The sequence below is a fragment of the Alnus glutinosa genome, chromosome 3, assembly GCF_958979055.1.
Source record: "Alnus glutinosa chromosome 3, dhAlnGlut1.1, whole genome shotgun sequence".
In the NCBI taxonomy this organism is placed as follows: domain Eukaryota; kingdom Viridiplantae; phylum Streptophyta; class Magnoliopsida; order Fagales; family Betulaceae; genus Alnus; species Alnus glutinosa.
Genome location: NC_084888.1, coordinates 7,356,296 through 7,373,080, shown reverse-complemented (window position 1 = coordinate 7,373,080; position 16,785 = coordinate 7,356,296). Strand labels below are relative to the sequence as shown.

Genomic DNA, 16,785 nt, shown 5'->3' with positions numbered 1-16,785 from the left:
ACAGCCCAAATATTTATTTCAAAAATAATAAAATATATATATTTTTAAAATAAATAAATAAATGTGTTACACAAACATGCCCTAATAACCTGAATGCTCAATCATCAATTTTTTTTTTTTTTTTTTTTGTAGTTTAAAATTTTAGAGATGGCAAGATAAGGTATAGATAGATGTTTTAGAATAGTGCTAGAAATATATAATATGGGGTCATAGAAAATTTTAGGGGTCGTTTGGGTGTGCAATTTTTTTTGTTTGTATTCTACTATTATTTACTATATTTAAAATTGCGAATACCGAAAAAATTATTTTTTAAAATTATGGTTTGATGGTTTAGAGAACCTGAGACAAATTTGAAAAAAATTAAATAAAACTTGATTATAATTTGAATTTGAAAAATCAACCCAAACATGTTTTCTAAAAATAATAAAATCTAATAAAAAAAAAAAACATGAGTTACCCAAACATTCCCTTAGGGTTTTTTCTAATTTGAAAAGTTTTGATTTTTGGAAGACTTTTTATGTTGGTAAATGGGCTTTTGTGCTTACGGTGGGTCCAAGTGAGGGCTTTGAGAGTGGGTTGGGGTGATTGTATCTAAGTTAGAAGGGTAGATTTTTAAAATTGGGCTTAAAAAGGGTCTTTTTCAAACTTTGGGTTAAAAATCTAATTTCTTGAAATTATTAATTAAGAGAAATTCCAAAATTTAAAATTAAGTTTCTAGAAACCCAAACCAAACCCTAACCGCCACCCGGGTTAAAAATAAATAAATAAATTAGTGTCTTTTGCTAATTAAATCATAAACCTAATTGAAAGCTTAATTTTTTTTTTTTTTTTTTTAAAAAAAGAAGGTAAACCCTAGTTATTTAATCCTTCTATTAATCCGCTACCCATTGTTTTCCGTCACATTCTCACTCTCAAAAATTAAGAAAAAGAAACAAAAAAAAAAAGAAAAGAAAAAAGAAAAGAAAAAGAAAATCTCTCTAAGCCATAGCTGCCCATCCCTAGCCTCAAAAACCTTAATTAGAATGTATTGTTTTATTAGAAGAAGAAAAATCAAGAACTCCAAGACCCTCGATCTCTTTGTGGCGGCCCACTCCAAGTTTCAAAAGGTAATGATACTTTCCTTGTTCTTCAGCTATTAATTTGAGCATTTAATCGATGTCAACATGTTACATGCGATATATATTAACAATAACTGTAATACGAGGATTTCTGTTTGATATCGGATTCCTCTCGCCTAACAAACCAAATTGAGAAGACATTCAATTACCAAACAAAAATTTATTTACTTGAAAAACAACTTCAATCTATCTGTTAATGACAACTGCTTGGCTTATCAAACGAAAGAATTAAGACGAAGAAACACCGACTTGAATATGTTTTATGGTAATTTATTTATCTTTACCATAATCTCGACGGTCCTAATTAGCTCATTGATATCTTCTTTGTGATTTTATTCTCTCTCTCTCTCTCTCTCTCTCTCTCTCTCTCTCTCTCTCTCTATATATATATATATATATATATATATATATATATATATATATATATATATATATATCTCATTTTAAAAATTTGTAAATCTGATCATAGACTAAATTTTTTCTTTAGATCTAAACTATCATGATGCTTTTTGTTTTAATTACCATAGATATAACGAGATAACATAGTTTTCTTTGAGGGTTAACTACTTTAATTTTACTCCCTCTTACTATCATCATTGTTAGTTGTTACATTGTCTTTCATTTCAATGTTTTAATTTTTGCAATGTCCCTCTAATTTATTATTGGGATTGCAATGTCTCCCTTTCACGACTCAAAATAACAAAAATATCCTTTTATAATATTAAAAAAAATGCATAATTTTTTTTTTTGTGAATTGTTTATCTTATAGAGGGTATTTTTATTGTTTTGAGTCACATAATTGGGACATTACAACCCCAATTGGAGATTTATTTATTTTGAAACATTGAAACCCAAATAATAATTTTTTATTATTTTTTTTTTTATATCTTTTGGAGGAGAGGGGCACATTGCAAAAATTGAAACACTAGGGAGATATTGCAAAAGTTATGATAATAACGAGTAAATGTAGTTTCTCCTATTTACATTATGTATATGTGTGGACATTTTATTGGGCTTATTGATGTTTTCTGTAAGCGTGGCAAATCTATATGATAATAGTAAATTAGTAATGTTATTTAGTACGTATAACCCTATATAGGGGGTAGGTATCGGAAAAATCAGTGGGGGTAGGAGGTCTTTGCCTACCGCCCCGCCGTTGTTGGTGAAGTTGATAATTTCACCGAGTTCATCCCGATAACAGTGATTTATCCGTTATCGTCACCACAAAGTCAATAGGCAGTGACAGTCGCGTGGTAATCGGTTAGAGAAATATCAGCTTCATAGAGAGAACCAAAGAAAGATAAGCTTTAGAGAGGGAACCTATGCAAAAGAAAGATAAGTTTGCACACTAAAATTTGAAAAATTAAAAAATAATAAAAATAATAATCATTGAACCTGTGTCTTACCCGAGAAAAATTGAAAATGAAAAACAATTCTTTCTTGAGAAATACTAGAGGTACTAAATTTTTTTTTATTAAGATGATATGAAACTTATTCATTGGTATCGGTAACATTTATTTTTATTAATTATTTTGATTCACTCGAATGAATAATCTCCACATTAGTCGGTAAGGCTCACATTATTTATCTTCTTTCTTTTCTTGATTGAACCTATGGTGAGAGAACACGTGTCTTACCAATGGAAAACTGAAATGCAATTCTTCTTTTAGGTTGGTTTTTTTTTTTTTTTTTTTTTTTTTTTTTTTTTTTTTTTTTTTAATGGGAAATGATAAGTTGCTTTTTCTTTAATGCTTTGTAGGGGCTTTAGTTGGTACTTGGGATTTGTTTATTAGTAACTTGCTTGCGATTATGTGAGGACCTTTTAAAACGACATAGTTGTATGGTAACTCTTATTTGATTCAAAGCACAAACACATTTTAAAGTACTAAATAGCAATCAAACATAACTTCATTGTCCATAATTCACTGTCCATACCAGACTTCAATAAAACAATTAAATAAAGAGTAAATTAATATTTTACAAACCAAATTAGAAATTAAACAAGAAATCTAACACAAGCTAATTAAACAGTAAATAGATAATAAGATTACACAAGGAAAACCTAAAACTAAATACATCATTCAATTCCTTCCATTTGATCCCTTCAATAACCAAATAAATCAAAACATAAGTATAGTGATCAATCAAAAAAGACCACAAACAACTAAATATCAAGTAAGAAAACAATAAAATGCCAAAAAAACCTAAAAAACTAAAATTTACCGAAAAGTAACAAAGAAACATCTTTCAACAAAGTTCATCCCTCAAACTTTAATCCGTGTCCTATGTGATGGAATTGGACACAATTTCTACCATACGAAATTTTTTAAAGAAATAGTAAAACCAAAACAATCAAATAATTAAAACAATTAACAAAATATGAAATTTGTTTTGCTACTATTACCTAAGTCAAGCCTGTAGCTCTCTTCATCTTCAACATTAGACAAGTATGACTCATGCGCGGTACTAGTGGGAGAAAATCTCAACCAATTCTAAGTACATACAAGAACCGTCCTTGTTTTCGGAGCAAAAAAACTTCGAAAATGATATATCACCTGACCTCCAGTGAAAAATGGAATTGCCAATACATCTTGCGTTATCTTAGCGAGGATCAAAAGCTTTGTCGAATTTACCCCACCATATTAAAATATCAAAATTTTCACTTATGCCTCAATATCCTCTAAAAAAATATTGTTTTATTTCTGTCTTACATTGCATCAAATTTCTTGACCTAGAACAACCCACTGATGTTGTACAACTCCGCATCTCTTCATCATTTGACGATATAGAGCCACTTCCAACATTTCTAGAACCTTGAACATAGTGCTTATATAACCTACCCCAGACATCCTTCAATTGAGAGACAATCATTTATACTTTCTCAATCCCAAAATTAAGTTGGAACCAAAATTTCAATTCATCAATCTTGTAACGTGGATCAAGCAAAGTAGCCATCAACAACAAGTTAATCTTCTCAACGTCTCTCCAATACTTATAATATTTTACTTTCATGATGTTCGCCATGGTACCCAAAAAAAGATCTATACTTTCAGAACACTTTGTCAAACATGAATGAAATGAACGGAGTATGTCAAAAAAAGAAGTTGAAATTTGAATATAAGGAACCATATATCTTCATTGTGACGTCATAAAACACTTGCAAGAACTTAATCGGATATCTCAAGTACACCTTTCTTCTTACAACTCATCAAACAAATAGTTTAAAAAAATACCCATATTCGTCTGGCATAAGTTCAAAGGTCTTTTAGTGCTTCTCTACCACTTCCAACATAGTATAAGTAGAGTTCCATCTAGTGAGAACATCAAGTTGAAATTTGAATATAAGGAACCATATATCTTCATTGTGATGTCATAAAACACTTGCAAGAACTTAATAGGAGATCTCAAGTATACCTTTCTTCCTACAACTCATCAAACAAATAGTTTAAAAAATACCCATGTTCGTCTAGCATAAGTTCAAAGGCCCTTTAGTGCTTCTCTACCACCTTCAACATAGTATAAGTAGAGTTCTATCTAGTGGGAACATCAAGTGTCAATGAAGTATTGCACCCAACCTTTTTTATTTTCGCACAAGGCTTAAAGAAGACCATTCTTTGTGGGGGAAGACTTCACATACTTCACCATATTTTGAATCTTTATGATTGAATCATCAACATCTTTCATACTCTCTTGCACAATTAGATTAAGAATATATGCAAAACACCTCACATGAATAAACTCATGACGACAAACAACTTCCTTATTAGCCACAGTTCTTTTTTTAAACCATTCAATTGCACTATTGTTGGCACTTGCATTGTTAACTAATATTGTCAAAATCCTATCAATCCCCCATTTAACCAAACACTCATCTTATTCCTTCGCAATTTTTTGCCCCTTATGATTGGACATTTGACTAAATGCCAATATTCTTTTGTGCTATATCCAATTAGGATCAATGATATGTCTAATAACACATATATGATTCATATTTTGAATAGAAGTCCACGTGTTAATGGTAAAACAAACCCTTTGATCAGTCGTAGAAAATATGTTCCTATCCCTCATGTACAACTTGACACAATACTTATCAATGTATAGCGAGAAAGAACTTTAAATCGAGGCTAAAGAACCTAAGCAATTTCTAAAATCCATTTCCCTCCACAGTCATAAAAGGCATTTCATTAACAATAATCATTTCGTAAAGTGTCTCACTAATAACTTTCATAGAATACTTGGCAATCATGAGGTTGCTATCACTACACCCTGCTCGGCTTCAAAAGTAAACTTAGATTGAAACCTATCCTATTTAACTTTTAGGCTCAAGTACGTTTGGCATGCATTCAAATAATACAACATGGATGAGGGTGCCATTGTTTTTTGGGTCACATTTATTGGGAACCTCACCATAGTTACAATGTGCCACATGATCACCATCTGGAGTATTTTTATTCCTAGTGAAATATAAATGTTTCAAACAAATCCACAACATGGGACCCTTTCACTAGGGATAAAAGTGCTCTTGATGATGATCTTGTGACACATTGTAACTATTGTGGGACTCCATATAAATGTCACAAAAAATGGCACCTCATCCATATTGTATCACGTGAACGCATTCCAAAAGTATAGGAACCTAAAAGCTAAAAATGATAGTTCTTAATCTAAGTTTACTTTTGGAGCTGGGCAGGGTAGGGTGGTAGTGTTAACAACCTCATGATTGCCAAGTATTTTGAGGAAGTTATTAAGAAAACACTTTGCGAAATTATTAATGTTGATGAAATATCTTTTATGACTTTAGAGAGGAAGGGATTTTAGAAATTGCTTAGAGTTCTTGAGCCTCAATTTAAGGGTGCTTCTCTCTATACAATGGTAAAGTATTGTGTCAAGCTGTATATGAAGGATAAGAACACATTTTTTATGATTGGTCAAAGAGTTTGTTTGACCATCAACACGTGGTCTTCAATTCAAAATATGAATTATCTGTCTATCATTGGACATTTTATTGATCCTAATCGAACATATCACAAAAGAATATTGACATTTCGTCAAGTGTCGGATCATAAGGGAATTGCGAGAGATTTAGAGGTGTGTTTGGTTGAATGGGCAATTGATAGAACGTTGACAATTGAAAATGCAAGTGCTAATGATAGTGCAATTGAATGGTTTAAAAAACGAATTGTGGCCAACAAGGAAGTTGTTTGCCGTCATGAGTTTAGCCATGTGATGTGCTCTGCACCTATTCTTAATCTAATTGTGCATGAGGGTTCGAAGTATGTTGCGATTCAATCATAAAGATCTGAAATATGGTGAAGTATGTGAAGTTTTCCCTTCAAAGATTGGCCCTCTGTAAGTCTTATGCGGAAAGAAAAAAAGTTCGGCGCAATGCTTCATTGACAGTTGATGTTCCTAGTAGATGGAACTCTACTTATACCGTGTTATTTTTTAAATTATTTGTTCGAGGATTGTGCAAAAAGAAATGGGTACATGGGGTCTTCAACGGATAATGATTGGTATAATGTACATCTCTTTTATTAAATTATTGCAAGTGGTTTATGATGTTCCAGTGAAGATATATAGTTCCATGTATTTGACTTCCAACATCTAATTCGACGTACTGTGTCATGTTCATTCATGTTTGATAGAGTATTTTGAAAGTAGCGTTTTGTTGAGTACCATGGTGAAAATAATGAAAGTGAAATATGATAAGTATTGGGGAAATGTCGTGAAGATTAACCTGTTGTTGTTTGCGGCTACTTTGCTTGATTCACATTATATGATGAATGTTTTAAAATTTTAGTTTGGTCTTAATTTTTGGATTGAGAAAGCAAAAAGAATTGTTTCTCAATTGAAGGATGTCTTGGGTCGGTTATATGATCACTATATGCTCATGGTTCTAGAAATGTTGGAAGTGGGTATATGTCGTCAAATGATGAAGAGGTGGGGAGTTGTACAACATAAATGGGTAGTTCTTGGTCTAAAACTACTTTTTTACATAATTTCATTGAATTACGAGCATCCAAAAAAATTTGATGCAATATAAAATAGAGATAGAACAATATTTTTTAGAAGAAAGCAACGTATCATTTCCCATACAAAAAGAAAAAAAATGCTTTTAATTTTTAGTTTTCCACATGTAAGACATTGGTTCTCTCTCCACGGGTTTAATAAAAAAAATAAAACTTTGATATTCTAGTGTACAAGCTTATCTTTCTTTTCCAAGAGTTCTCTCTCTCTCTCTGAAGCTTATCTTTCTCTATCTCTCTAGTGTTGGGGGAACTTTAATGACTATAAACAATTGGGGATAGATTTGGATTTTCTGATGGATACCCAAAGCAAACCATAAGCAATTTCATTCTTTTTCTAGTTCTCTCTCTCTCTCTCTCTCTCTCTCTCTCTCTTAAACTTATCTTTCTCTACCTCGATGGTTTTGTTTTGGGATTAGTTATCTCTTTTTGCTTTGTTTTCTGGTTGGGTTCATTAACCGATTATCGACTGTCATCGCCTACCGACTGGGCAGTGACGTTAACAAACAAAATCACTGTTGTTGAGATGAATTACTGACTTCATCAACAGCAGCAAGGTGGTAGGCAGAAAACCTCCTACCGCCACTGATTCCCCTTGTACTCACCCTTACATACGGTAGGGATTAATTTAATAATTTTTCTTATATTTGATTTTTTTTGTTGGAATTTTCTTTAGAAATAAAAAACTCCTAAAAAGAGATCACTAATAGCCAAGAGTGGAATTGTCGGCCACAATTGTTTCTTTGTGGCCTTTAAAGATCTTGGCCTTGTTTGATAAACCCCCACCCTCGTCCCTCTTCTTCTTCTTTTTTTTTTTTCACTTCTTTAATATATATATATCAAAACAGTCAAACTTTTTTTACTTTTTATATCACATCAATTATTTTTTATTACTATTCAAATAAAAAATCTACTACAAAACAAAACTTTTTTCACTTTTTCATTAAAAAAAAAAAAATCAATTTTTTTTTAAACTTTATATCACATCAGTCACATCTTATTCCTATTCAAAAAAAAAAAAAAAAAAAAAAACTCTCCAAAAGGATTACCAAACAGGCCCTAATATTGTCTCTTTTTTTTTTTCTTTTTTTTTTTTCTTTTTTTTATTATTATTCCCGTTTGGTCAATTTAGGCAGATGGTGAGGGCCCATTTATACTCACGTAACGTAAATGAATGGAAGAAAGACAATATAATGCATTAAGAGCTCTCCAGCATAACTTAGGATTTGAGGTATAACTTAGGATTTGAGGTATCTTAAACTTATCGGGTAGCCAATAGTCTGCTACCCATCTGGTGAAAGGTGAGTTTGTACCCATTAAGAGCTTGTCCACCACTACGGATCTACTTTTGTCCTTCCTTTCCATCTCCATGTACTTGCACCTTCTTTCCAACTCAACAATAACTTTGCTCAAATTTCCTGCATTCTCCCGTCGGTCCTTCTACTCCTTTGTTCCCGGTGATTGTCTTCCCGGGAACCATCTCCTTGATGGTTGTCCTCCGGACGATTCTCCCTCTGAACATTGGTATTGTTGTTACGATCTTCTTCTTCATGCCCGTCCCGGTTCTCCTCGGGATGGGACTATCTCGGACTCCTGTGCAGCAATTTTGCATTCTGCTATGTTAAGGCTTCGATTTGGGCTTCCAACACTGTTATACGATCCTGATCTCTACCGCTTGGGGGAGGGAATGGTAGAGGCTATGGATTGTTCTGAATAACTGGCTCCACTCAGACTCTAGCATCTCGGTTGATCTGGCTTCCGGAACGTGTGTTCATCACCATAACGGATCTTCTTTTTTGTGTGAGAAACGAATAATCGTTCCCACAGACGGCGCCAAACTGTTGGTATAGTTTTTAGTACGGTGTGAGCTGCATGTTCTTCAATGTTCTTCATACTTCCCAAGAATACTGCAAAATAACTAAAATTAAAAGCCCCTTCCGGAGGTCTCGCTCCGATGCCTAAATTAGCTTCTGAGAGAAAAGTATGCTCAATGTATAAAATAATAAGGCTCTCATGTATACTTAGGGTATAGGCATATTTATTGGCAAAAATGTGGAATCAAACTTGAATTGGGTTTACTACTCTCACTTGAACTAGGAGTGCCTGGTGTTTGAATTGGTATGAGAGTCCTATCCCCATTCAACTGAGAGTTGAACTGTTGATCAGATTCTTAAAAAAGTCCTTATTGGACCCGAATTGGAACTACTACTTCAAGTCGACTTGCAGTAGGATTATTTCCAACAAAGCAAGTTTTTGTAAAAATTCTTCTTGTTGTAATATCCATTGTTTTCTCTTATTAATTGTCCATGTGATCCCATTTTTGGCAAAGCATTGGCTGCTCTCTTGGCAGCTTGTTTGGCGATCTCTTTGAGTTTATCTCATTTCAATTCGAAATGTGACTCGATGATTGTTGCTCATTCTCTTTAATTGTCTGCCATCATGCAAGATTGGAGCATTGCCTCCACCATTTTCAAGATTTTATCCGCAATTTCGGCTTCTTCTTGTTGGGAACTTTGAAATGTCAATTGCAATACAAATTTATGTGTCCGCTATTGGCAAATTGGGTTGCTACCATAAAGTTTTCTGGCCGCATTCTCATCTCTCCCTCTCTTCCTCATTACTTTTCGATTTGTAGTGGCAAAGACCCCATTCCCTTCTATATTCTCTAGTTTTCTTTGTTTTATGAGTGTGCAAGTGTGTTTTACTTTTTGAAAACAATAGAATGGAGTAAAAAGTAATAAGCGCGTCCAAAAGTCGTTCTCAAACAAGCCCATGAACTCTTGATTTGTCAAAGGAGATCATTTTCAACAAAAATTACCAACTTCTACGATTAGGTAGGTCTAAGTTTAGAATCCAACGTTGATCATTCTTTTCGATTCTCAAAAAAATATATTTTCCCTATCAATTACCGATCATTGTCAACATGCTATCACGAACTGACACTTCGACCAAAGAGAGCATGGAACTACCATTTTCATACCGTTAACCGCTTTCTTTTAGAAAATCTCATTAAATCGGACGGAATATTCTATTTTTAGACGTTAAATTTTGTTTAAAGACAAAAACGCATTCAAACATTAATTTAATAGAGAATATTAAATTATCGTTCGGTGTGGCTCGTGAGAGATGGCCGGTGGCAGCCACCTCCTTTCTTTCTTTTTTTCTTTTATTTATTTATTTTTATTTGTTTAATTTTGAAGATATTTCATGTAAATTTTGATTTTAAGTTAGGATATTTGAGTCTTTTCATGAATTTGACTGACGGAAGGGGGATAACGGTATGAAAATGGTAGTTTCATACTCTTTTTTGGTCAAGGTGTCAGTTCATAATGGCATGTTAATAATGACTAATAATTGATAGGAAGAAAATATAATTACCTCATAAAATAAAAACTAAAGAATAATACACGTGGTGTCTGATGCGGGTTTATCAGGCAAAAGAAATATATATATATATATATATATATATGAGATATGATTCTCTACCACCTAAACATACAATTTTTCACCACCTTGTCTATGTGGCAAGGTGGTCCCCTACTAATTTTAGAGTTTTTTTATTTTTAAAAAATAAAATAAAGTAGGGGACCATTTTGCCACATAGATAAGGTGGTGAAAAGTTGTATATTTAGGTGGTGAATAATCATTTCTCTATATATATATATATATATATATTGATGAATAAAAGCTTTATAAAGCACAAACTCAAAAAGTCTACAAATCGCTCCAGAAGACTGGAAACAAGCTACTAGCTAGAGTAGCAAAACAACAAACAGTCATAGCCAACAACAAATCAGTCCGCAAAAGCTACGACACTTAAAAACAACAACATATCAAAACATCCAACATAACCATCACCACCTCCGGTCACCGATGTTTCTATTGTTGTCAAAATACGTGTTTTGGTGGTGAAAAATGGAATTGGCAAGAGGAAGAGATCGAACACACGTATTTACGTATATATAAGAAACTGAAAAGGCAAAAATAAGGTTAAAAAAGGTAATAATTATTCATTGTTTTTGTCCCCAAAAGTTGTGAAGCCATAACGTACACTTGAGTCACCTACCAAAAAGCAAAAAAAAAAAAAAAGGGTAAAATAATCATAACTTGCTTGAAAGACAAAAAGAAAGCTAGTGTGTAAGTTATCTTCTAGATGAAATGATGATACTATTCTCTCCTTGACGGCTCTTCTAAATTCATTCCATTCTCCGTTGTTCGCTCGCCTTTCGCTTTTATGAGTGTGTAACTTAGAAAATGTGATTCAATCTGAATCAGAAGCGTAAAAGATTCATCTCTCCTGTAACCCTCTTTCAATCCATGAATTAAAAAAATAAAAAAATAAAATAAAATTGACAATACATCCTGAGTAAACAGGTTTTCTTTCCATGTAATTTTGTTCTTAAACGGTGAAAGAATCTGCTACTTTTTTAGACATGGTTTCAAAGTGAGAGGTATCAACATTTGACACGTAATCTAACACTTGTACTTTTGGTAGATTGCTTATGACCCCAGCCCCACAGCATCATCGTCTCATTGATGGGTACGTCATTTGTCGCGTTTTACAGCGGAGGTAGTCCACACTCCACAGCCTGCCCGGTGCCCAACTCTAAACTCGAATCTTATTTATTTTTTTTATATATATATTGTTATATTTTTAGTTCAAATTATTTTTAGAAAAAAATTGCTAATGTTTTGGTATTTAATTGTCATCCAGAATTTTGTTTTTTAGTTGTTTAGGTCACATTAAAAATATGAAATCCTTAAGATCCAAAATTTCACACCAAATTTGCTTAAAAATTTTCATAAGTCTTTTCATCCAATTTCACATTTTTGACAAACCCGTTTTGAGCATATATATATATATATATATATATATATATATATATATATATATATATATATATATATATGATTTTCTCATTTTTTGCAAACGATAAATACTATTTAATATATTAATATATGACTGTCATACAACTAAAATGACGTGATAATACAAATTAATTATTAACTTTTTTTTTTTTTTTTACAACCCCTATAGATTAAAAACAAATTTTTTTTTTACTGTAACACCATTCTAGTTATATGAAAATAGAATAAGTTAAACCCAATTCATCTTATTTCCATAAGTTCCTTCAGCCATGAAGGTTGACCCCATAGCCCTCCATGACCGAGGGACCCCATTGACAGCTATGGTGATCCGAGCATGGCCCTCCTCAGAGATCTCTCCATGGTAGTGGAGGGCCATGGAGGTTCGTCCCTTGCCCTCCACAACCACCAAGGATTTGTCTTCATTACTATTTAATTTATTAAAAAAATTTTGAGCTACATAAGCTATTTTATAAGCGTTTTAAACATGGATGAAATGATTCATTTGATATATTTTTCGTCGGCAGGGATTTATTAATTGGGTGTAATTAATTGAAAATCCAAAGAACTTTTTGAGAATGAGCCAAATCCCAGCTAATCTTATCAGCACGAATATGACATGACCTCAATAATAGAGGATTTCCCATGATCGTTTTTAAAAGAAGAGTCTATTTTTCACTGGAAAAGATGACTAATCTTTCTAGAGACAACTTGATAGTGAAATAGGATGTCCAAAAAAATGAAAAGAGGCTTCCTAATTAACAATTTGAACGAATATCCCTACTTCTTTTTCATTTTCTCGGTCACAATTATTGTAATAAACAAATAAAAAAATTGGTAAGGGTCTTGGTCTTTGTAGTAATTTCATGAGGTTTAAGGTTCGAATTCTCTTGAGTGCAAACAATTTTTCAGGACCAGCCCACCAGCAAAACTGAATTATTATCCGATTTGGAAGAGGCGCTTTATATGGTTTCGAGACTTACCTAATAGGGGTGGGTACACAAAGTAGTCCTGTTTTGAAGGGTTCCTCATCATAAAAAAAATTAAAAAAAATTAAAAAAAAATAAAAATAAAAAATTGAAGGTTCTTGTCCTTTCTATATATATTCTTTAAGAAAAAGGGAAACTTTAAGTAGTGCACCTTGTTAAATATAGAGATGTCACATCGTGTCCACACATAACTGTCCCAAGAATAAGGCCAGTTTTATTTTATTTTACTTTTTTAACAAAGGATCACGGGGAGGAAAAGGGTCCCTTTAAAAAAGGCCATAGTAAAATAAAACTCCACTTAAAAAAATAGGAGGAAAAGTCCTCCTTGTTAGAAAACTTGATAATTAATTAGAAAACTTAATTTGTTAGTCTCAATTAATCTTTGTTAGAAAACTTAATAATTAATTAGAACTATCGCGTGGGCATTGTGGATAGTTTTAGGTGCCATGCATACAAAACTCAATATATTAATTTTTTTTTTTTTTTTTTTAAAGAATGAGTAAAACTATATATTGACAAAAAGAATCAACTGTATAACAAAAGGCTTACGGCCCAAACAATAGAAAACAGAACAACTAGAACAAACCCCCTAGGAATATCCACGCTACACTCATCGAACTAAACCAGAAATACCCAAAAAAAAGCCCTGCCCACAATGGAACAACTAACTCAATTATTATTTATTAAAATTATGAGGAAATTCTGAATTTTAATTATGAGGAAATGGGAGATTTGGAATCGATGAGTGAAGAATCAAACAGCTCTGATACCACTTGTTATGAATTTAATGGATAAAGGCACTTCGAGATGCTTAAACTCTCCAAAAATGACACTTCAATAAGCCAAAACTCTCCAATAATCCATTTATGTATATTTCTTTTCATGCCATTCTTTATAGCCTTGATTCCTCATTTACAGACTCTAAATAATTAACAAAAAGCATATTCTAAAAAGCATATCCCAACTAATATTCTTCAATTATACGAACAAACCTACTCGTATTAACCCCTATATAATATCCCTCACATAACCCTTATATTATATCCTTACAAATCCCAAGTTATACAGAGTGGTCATTGCACAATTTGCACAAGCATAGATGAAGCAATGCCAAAATAGGCAGCTTTTAGGAGACAATAAATTATGGACATGACACAGTCCTCTACGAAATCCTATTATTATATATACATAAATCAGCACGTAATTATTGGGAAATAGTTATGCTTATCTTATGCTTATTGCTCTACTTTGAGGATATTATTTTATTTTATTTTTTATAACCTTATTGGGTTGAAATTATTCACCACTTTGTACTGGAGAAAAGTTGTCAACCGATGCTGATCGTGTAAGCTAGGGCCCATGTCCATGTGGAGCTGTTACACGTTACTATAAAATTATTCAAAGTTTGCGCGGATGAAAAAGGTCAAGGACCCTCATCCAAGGTGGACATTATAATTAGAGATAATTGTAAGGTGTGTCATAATTACAAATTATTCTTTATAATTTAAAAAGTTTATGGAAGGTCTTTGTAGTAAACTATAATTACAAATTGATCTCTGGAGTCAAATTTCGTTAAAAATTTTGACAAATTTTGTTAAATGCCACATCAAACTAATAAGATGGCGACACGTGTTCACATGAATAAAAAAATATAAATTTATTAAAAAATAAATAAATAAACAAAAAAAAAAAGAAAAAAAAAAAGGAAGGGGTGACTTGGCCACCCTCAGCCCACTGGGGGTGGCCACACGCCACCCCCGGCCACCTTTGGGGGTGGTCGCGGCCTCCCCAAAGGTTGGGAGTGGCCATCGTGCCACCCCTAGAAGGTGAAGGCCACCCCTTCCCTTTTTTGTTTTGTTTTTTTTGTTTTTTTTTTTAAAAAAGTTTATTTATTTATTTTTTAATAAATTTTTATTTTTTTTATTCAGATAGACACGTATCGTCATCTTATTGGTTTGATGTGGCGCTGACGTGGCATTTAACAGAATTTGTCAAATTTTTTTAACAGAATTTAACTTTAGAGATCGATTTGTAATTACAGTTTACCACAAAGACCTTCTTTGAACTTTTTAAACTATAGAGTGTGATTCATAATTATAGCATACTCTAGGGAACAATGGTGCAATTATTTTTTTATCTTTAATATAAACATTTCTATATATATATATTTTTTTTTCTTCATCCTCATCGATATAATAAAATTCCAGTCGTCACATAACATAAAGAAAATTTCACTAAACATATTATAAAGTCTACCCTATTTTAGTTATAGACAGGTGTTACGGTTATTACAACTTTTATTACAAAATTATTTATAATTAGATTTGGCAACTTATAATTGACGGAATAATTAAGCAAACAAATTAATTAGTTTATCATTTTTTTTTTAATTATTTCATCAATTATAAATTTCTACATTAATTTGTAAATAAATTTGTATTACCTCAAATATTTTGTGTAAAAAAACTCCAATTCTACGCTAGATTTGGCTTCGTACTAAAAAAAAAGAAAAAAAGAAAAAAAAAAAACATATGACACATCTTCCGTAGTTTTTTCAACTGTTTAAATTTAATTTCAAATTTTTCATAAGAGAGAGCGAGTGAAATTAGATCTCGAGCGTTGAAAAAACTAAAGGAAATGTGCAGTATTTATTTTTTTATTTTTTTTACAGCACTTGGTCAAATCCTTCCACATGTATTGGAGTACTTGCCCAGGAGAATGAATGATATTATAACTCATACAAGCACTCACATTAGGTTAGACAAAATCTATAGCAAAATATATACATATAAACTCAACATCGGACTAGCCATTTTGATTAAGGATTTAACTAGTTTCTATAATGTTTATCAAATTTATTGAGCATTGTAGCTCAACAATGTACAACTTATTATTATTATTATTGTTGTTTTTTTTTTTAAAAAAAAAACAATCTTATCCACTTTCCTATTCGGGAATAGTGATAATAGATAAAGAAATAATATTTTAAATAAAATAATAAAAGTTGATAACTAAAATGTTAAGTGCCAAGTATATGTACTTTGAAAAAATAAATAGTTACATATATTAGTTAAATTTTAACTAAATATTTATTGAATCGAAGAATGTCCTACAAATTTAAGGAAGTAAAAAATGGCGTTCCTTCAACGCAAAACACACTGGGGTACGTAAAATGTGCATGCAACGTGGTGTGACACACAAACGATTCGCATTGTATTACTCATTTAAATACATTAATTCTTCCCATGCAAATGACAGATTTGCTGTGCGCCAAAAAAAAAAAAAAAAAAATGAAGTGAGAGAGAGAGAGAGAGTTTGGGCGTTCCTATTGTAAAGCCACTCGGCTCCAAATTGGGTAGTTTTAGGTGCCTCTCCTCGCAACACTTTTTTCGTAGGACAAACATTCCCTATTCCCTATTCCTATGCTTAATTGTTTGGGACCGAATTGAGACCTCCTATTCCTCATCTTTTAATGGTCTTTTTTGTTATTATTATTATTATTATTTAAATTTCCAAGTCGTCCTAATTCCTATTACTCAATTGTTTTTATTTAAAGAGGAAAAACAAAAGGGTTCGTAGCACTTTTTATTTACTTGAATAATTTCATTGAAAAACACATGCATCCATTCCTGGCGGGCCAGTTGGAGCGCAGAGTTTTTTTGTTGACAAATACCCACTTCACTGATGTTTATCCAATTATCCTTCACCCATTTTTTTCCGTGTTTTGGTTGTTGTATCCATTCCTATATGCTTCTAGATTATAGATTATGGTCAACTGGGACTGCG

At 32.1% G+C, this 16,785-nt stretch overlaps 1 long non-coding RNA gene across 1 annotated transcript; it reads left to right on the top strand.

The window, feature by feature from the left end:
- Window positions 1-909: 909 nt before the first annotated feature.
- LOC133862794 (uncharacterized) lies at window positions 910-12,724 on the top strand. Its single transcript, XR_009899311.1, has 3 exons — window positions 910-1,106; window positions 11,640-11,740; window positions 12,332-12,724. It is a non-coding gene; the product is annotated as an uncharacterized LOC133862794 (long non-coding RNA).
- The last annotated feature ends 4,061 nt before the right edge of the window (window positions 12,725-16,785 follow it).